We start from the raw sequence: 6,750 nt of genomic DNA on the forward strand, positions 1-6,750 counted from the left end.
TATCAGATTAATAAACTTAAAAAATCCTTGGATGATGTCAGAATAGAATGTGACAAAGAGATAAAAACATGGAGTAAGTCTAATAAAGATTTGTTCAATAAACTCCAAAAAGTTCAAAATGAACTAAATGCTGAGAGGATCTCCTTTGGAAGAAAAAATACAGAGACTGAGGACTTCACTGAGAAAATTCATAAACATGAGATTGATTTGTTTAAATTAAAGAATTTATTGGAGATAGAAAGGAAAAGTTTTGGAGTCTGAACAAAGTTTGGATACTGAAAGATTAGTTTTTGAAAAAGTGAAGAAAAGATTTTCGGAAATAGAGAAAAGATTTTGTACTGAACGTGAATCTTATGAAAATAAGATTAATTCTCTTGAGCTGAATGCTAAATTTCTTTTAAATCAAATTTCAGATTTTGAACAACTTATCATCTTGGAACGATCTAAGTTTGATAAAGAGAAGAAAGAGTATGAAGAAGAATGTCAAAGAAATAATTTGGAATTGTCGGACAGCATCGTTCAGAAAAGGAAAGAATTAGATGAAGAGAAGATAGTGTTTGTTCTTGAAAAGAAAAACACTGTCAAGAAAAATGCTGCAATTGCCAAAGAGCTTACAGAGAAAAAGAAATAGCTTGACATTGCTTCAGAAAATGAGAAGGGAAGTTCAGACGAAGAGAGAAAGAAATTTGAGAAAGAACGGAAATTTTTTGAAAAGTCAAAGAAGGAATTAGAAAGTAAGTTTTTGGAGACTTTAAAGAAATTGTCTGATCTAAAGACAGACCTTGAAACTAAATTGAACATGTGAACTGAACTGAAAAAGAAATATGATTTAGTTACTGTTGAAAGAGACCAGCTTTTACAAAAAATCAAAGACTTTTTGTGTGCTAAAAGCCCAACTGGTTCTCAATCACAGTGTAAAACCAGCTTTTRYAATTGTTCHTATTCGAACAGTTATTCAAGTAGTCCTAAATCTAATGTTTCTAAGAACTATTCTCGTTCTAATCAGTATTATCAAGGGTATGTCATTGGATCACCAAATTACCCTTCAAAGATTAAAAGCATTTGGGTTAATAAGTCTGAATCTTTTTTATCTCATACACCTGTTGTTACTAACAATCTTCCTTGCATTGTGAAATCCACTAATGATCTGATCAATATTAGCAAGAGAAGGATTATGTGCTCAACATGCAGAACCAATAATTTTGTCAATAACAAAAGGTTCAACATGTGGCATGGAGATAACAGCTATCAGAATAACTGGAAAGGTAAGAACAGGTATGATTATAATAACTGGCATGAATCATATTTTGTATATAATCATCCTGTTAACAGTGCTGAAAAGAAAATACCTTACAGAAATAAATGGTTTGGTAATTACAACATACCTCAACTAGATACTAACAAAATAGGACCCAAGTTCGTTTGGGTACCAAAATCTACTTAATCTGGTTTTGCAGGTGTGTCCATTTTGTGCTGATCAGAATATCATTTTAGTGATACACCAATGCAGGGGGAGTTGTAATTTATTCCAAACGAGGCTTCTGAACATTTCAGTTCAGGACCCGTGCTTTACCGAGTGTGGTTTCTAAACACTCAGTTTAGAACCCGTGCTTAAAATGTTTCATTTTTTTATTCTATTGAGCTTAACATAATCATTACTTAAATCTCTTTTCTAGGGGGAGTCTCCAGAAATTTTGAATAAATGTTTTCAGAAATGGAACTGTTTTCTGAAACGAGTACATTCTCTGAACAGGTATTTCCTGAGATTTTACTTGTGTAATTTCTCATCGTACATAACTCCAATACCTGTTTCAGCTATTCTTCAAACTGTTATTATCACGTCTCTTATATGAAAATCTTTTTCTGTGATAATACACTCGTTTGTATTCAATTTTGTTTTCTGATATTTTTTACATTGATTCATATACATTCATTTTTTTAATATTAGAATCTGTAAACTTGTTCTTACAGGTCTTCATTCATTTCTCTCGTATATACTGAATAATCGAATCGTTATCGCATTATTCTTTTGTTAATTGTGCTTAAAGCCAAATTTCTTGATCAATTTTTTATCTGATCATTGTGCTTTAAATAAATAATATTTTGATCAACCTTTGTGATCAAATGTGCATAACGCTAAATTTTAGGAGGGACTGAGTGCTTATAAAAAATACCTCTATGGAATGTCAAAACCGACAGACCTACCCAAGAGGACAACCATATCTGAGTGAGCTTAAATAAAAAGGGGGTTTGTGTGCTGAGACTAAAATGAAAAGGAGAGGGGTAGTTGTTGTGAGCTAAAAGAATTGACGAGAATTGTGTCAGGATTAAAAGAAAACGAAAATCCTGTTCCAAACTTATATAATCCGGGCATACCACACAATCTATTAGTTCTCGATTCTTTGGAGACTAATATTGAAAAAGGCAAAGCCCAGGCCAATTCTTGTCACAACCCCACCAACTACTCATTTATCTCTCAATAGATAAATGTTTCAATAACATTTGGGGCACGCAGCTTATCATCTATCAGTTTCTCATTTGGAGAAAGTTGATATTGAAATCAGAAGGATATATGTCCCCCCTTCAAGTCTTTTTGATCACATATTGAGTCTGATAAATTTGTGTAGTCCATATGATTTATCTTTTTGAGCCTAAACAGAAGCATTAGTTGCTTTATCCTTCTACACTACACAGATTTAACATTTTATATGTTAATTTGCCAAAACATTCATAGATATGCTATTTTTTAGCTATCAATGATTGAGTGGAAGACCTGGCGAGATGAGCATAAAAAAGTCTCATATATACAGTACATCCGTTGTACTGAGTATATCTGTTATACTCACAGGCCAATCTTTTTATAAGATTGAAAACAATTTCATTCTTTGAAATTGGATGTTACCTTCCCATTCCCTTAATCTGAAAATATAAAATAATTGGATTTGCAAAGATCTACTTACAGTTTATTGAATTGACGGTTTACGCGGAAGATTTCATTCATCTTATGTATGATGGAATGATTCTCATTTYATCATAAGGGGGAGTATGTAATAATGAWTGAAATATTCATTTCCGAACTTTTTAAAGGGAATCTGATGCAAAGATCAAGGGGGAGTAACTTCGATAATGGCAAAAGACTCAAAAGAAGAAGTGCAACTGAAGATGATTACAGAAAGATTATTCGTGTGCTACAACGACTGAGAGATGTTGAATGTGAAGATCATCTTTACAACAGTTTACTGAAGATTAATTTTGAATATTCTTTGAAGATCACATCTTGTACATTGTTTTTGACAATTACCGTTCTACATTGTCAAAAGAGAAGATCACTGTGGTTCTACATTCGAGGGCGAGAATGCTAGAAGATCTTTCTCAACAGTTGATTGCTTGAAGATTTCAAGTTGAAGAWTTCTTTTGAAGAAGACATAATATGCTTAAAGTTTCAAAGTTCAAACAAGAACTCAAAGCGCATAATTTCTTTCAAGTCTGAATACAAAGGGGGAGAATGTTAGGACTGAAAATCAGTATTAAATTGTATTTGTCTTGAAAGTTAAATATTGTCTATAATTGTAAAAGTCATCGTGTTTGACTTTTCTTAGACAAGTTTTACTTTGACTATGTTTAGAAGTTTGACCCTATAAATAGGGTAATGTCTTTGTAAATCTTAGAAGAGAGCATTATTGTAAATCTGATAATACGTAATAGAATGTTTGACCATCCTTTGAATGTTGACTTTCTCTCTCTATTCTCATCTCATATGTTCTTGAAGTTCTTAAAGATAAATCTCAGATCTGCCATAGTTATGAAGCTTCCTTGAAGATTGATCATTGTAGTGAGACACACACAAAATGAGGGTTAGACCTTGAAGTCTAGTGAGAGATCCCTTTTCTTTGCAATTACAGGGTGAAGATCACCAAAACCTGTTATGAAAATCACATTTGAACATCCAACAATTTTGATAAAGTATAACTCCAGTAATACAAACCAACTGCAAGATATAAAAGTGTTTCTTACCATAAAGGAAATATAACCACTCAAGTCCTCATATACATTCAGTACACAGCTTCCCAAAGTTCTTAAAACTCATAAAGATTAGAGCTTATAATCTCAACTTTCAAAACTCTAGTTATTAACTAAAGCTCCTAGTTATTAACTAAAGCTTTTTAAAATAAGAACTATATTAAACTCATAAGAAAATTGAGTTTAATAATAACCAAAGACCCTCTAGGTTTTAATTCAAATCTTTAATCTTTCGAACAGTCAAAACATAATATCCAATATCCAAAAACATTTGTTATTCAAAACACGGGCAATAAATGCCTCAGGTTATAAGCCATTTTCTCCTTCTCAATAACATCATTGTTATCCTTTCAATAAGAGCAATATTTCTATGTCGAAGATGTCAGAAAGAAATGTTAACTCAGAATTATCACATCTTATGGATGTGACAACAAGAGCTATAATTGTAACACATATCTCACAATTGCCAACCTTATCCAAAGTATACCTCTCCTTGATATGCCACCCCTATCTCATGGTACACCTCTCAGTCAACACTATGACCGATAACATCCTCATCGATCAACACTTGAATAATAAATATTCAATCTGTATAATGCTTTGTCCGATAAGCATCCTCACTGGACAAAGCGTTGGACGATGATCACCTAATCTGGTCAACACTTAAAACCATAAATACTCAATCTAGACAATATTAGGGTGATAAGTGCCCAATCCGGACAATACCTTGTCCGATAAAGGTCCTCACCGATTACAACTTCGTCCGATAAAGGTCCTCATTGGACAACACATTATACATAAATATTCTCACCGGTCAAAGCTTGTGTGATAAGGGTCCCTCATCGGACAACATTGTGTCCGATAAAAAACCCTCATCGAACCAAGCTTAAGAACATAAGAATATATACAACAGTTCTATTCATACATTCTTAACAACATGAAAACCAGTATTCAAGAGCAGTAACATTCAAATTCAAAGACTGTTGTAAAAACTCACCTTATGCAAATTTGAAGATGAATTCAGCAACATAGAAAATCAGCTTCCATAAATTAAGATCACATCTTGTAATTCACACAGAATCTTTCTCTCCTTGCAAACTTTGCAAAAATGGCAAACTGAATGTCTATAAAAAACTTTCCCTTTTATATCCTTGCCATATAAAGGTGGTGAAGGCTTTTTAATAATAAACCCCCCTTCACACACACCATTCACATATCCACGCATATACACATATACATGCATCTTAGTTAAATGTAAGCAATAAATAACTAATCAAATATTTACTTAACAAATAATTTCTTCAAATTCTATAACCAGAACACGGTTATCACACTATCCATCACTCAAAAGAATTTTGTCCTGGAATTCATTCAGTTGAATAGCCACAGATACTTTGTTCTCATTTCAGACTCAAATTTCCAGGTTGCTTCTGAACCCTTATGGAAATGCCATTGAACTTTCACAAGATTGATCTCTCTATTCCTTAACACTTTGGTTCAGTCAGTGTCGGCCTCATGAATTTCCACAAAGTTTAGCTTGTTATCCAATTTTACCTCCGGTAACGGTACTGCCAGACTCGGATTTGCCAAACACTTTTGCAAGTTAGAAACGTGGAAAGTGTTATGAATCGAACTGAGTTCCTCCGGTAATTCTAACTGATAAGCAACCAATCCGACCCGCTTGCAAGTTTTGAATGACCCAATATACCTCAGAAAGAGTTTACCTCTCTTTCCAAATCCGACAACACCTTTCCATGGAGAGACTTTCAAAATCATGAAATCTCCTACTAGAAACTCAATCGGTTTACGGCGTTTATTGGCATAACTCTTTTGTCGGTTCTGAGCTATGTTAATTCGTTCATAAATTTGTTCCATCTTTTCAGAAGTTACCTAAACAATCTATGGACCAGTTAACTACCTTTCTCCCACTTCATTCCAACACAACGGCGTTCTTTACTTTAAGCCATACAAAACGTCATAAGGTGCCGCTTGGATGCTGGAGTGATAACTGCTATTGTAAGCAAATTCAATCAAAGGCATATGATCTTTCCATGATCCCCCGAAGTCAATAATGCAGGCTCTTAACATATCTTCGAGAGTCTGGATTGTTCTTTCACTCTGCCCATCATTTTACGGATGATATGTCGTACTCAATCTGATTTGAGATCCCATGGCTCTTTGAAAACTCTCCCAAAACTTAGAGGTAAAACGACCATCTCGATCTGACTTGATGGATAACAGAACACCATGTCGAGTTACAATTTCTTCAATGTAAATCTTTGCCAACATTTCTAAAGGATAATTCTCTTTAATTGGTAGAAAGTGCATAGATTTAGACAAACGGTCTATGATAACCCATATAGCATCATATCCTTTTGGAGTTCGCGGTAATTTCATGACAAAATCCATCGTGATATGATCCCATTTCCACATAGAAATATCCAAATACTATAGATTACAAATGGTCTTTGATGCTCGACCTTTACCTTTAGACACGTCAAACACCGTTCCATATACCTCGTGATATCTTTCTTCAATCTTGGCCACCAATAAAAAAGTGTTAAATCTTTATACATTTTATTAGTGCTTGGATGAATCAAATATCGGGATTTATCACTTTCATTCATAATTAACTCCTGGATATTCCCAAATGCGGTATCCAAATCCTGCCTTCGAAGCACAAAATCCTCTTGTCATTCTTTACCAAGGTTGAAATCATTTTACCCATTA

This window comes from Cynara cardunculus, assembly GCF_001531365.2.
Source record: "Cynara cardunculus var. scolymus isolate 2C chromosome LG 4, CcrdV1, whole genome shotgun sequence".
Taxonomy (NCBI): Eukaryota; Viridiplantae; Streptophyta; class Magnoliopsida; order Asterales; family Asteraceae; genus Cynara; species Cynara cardunculus.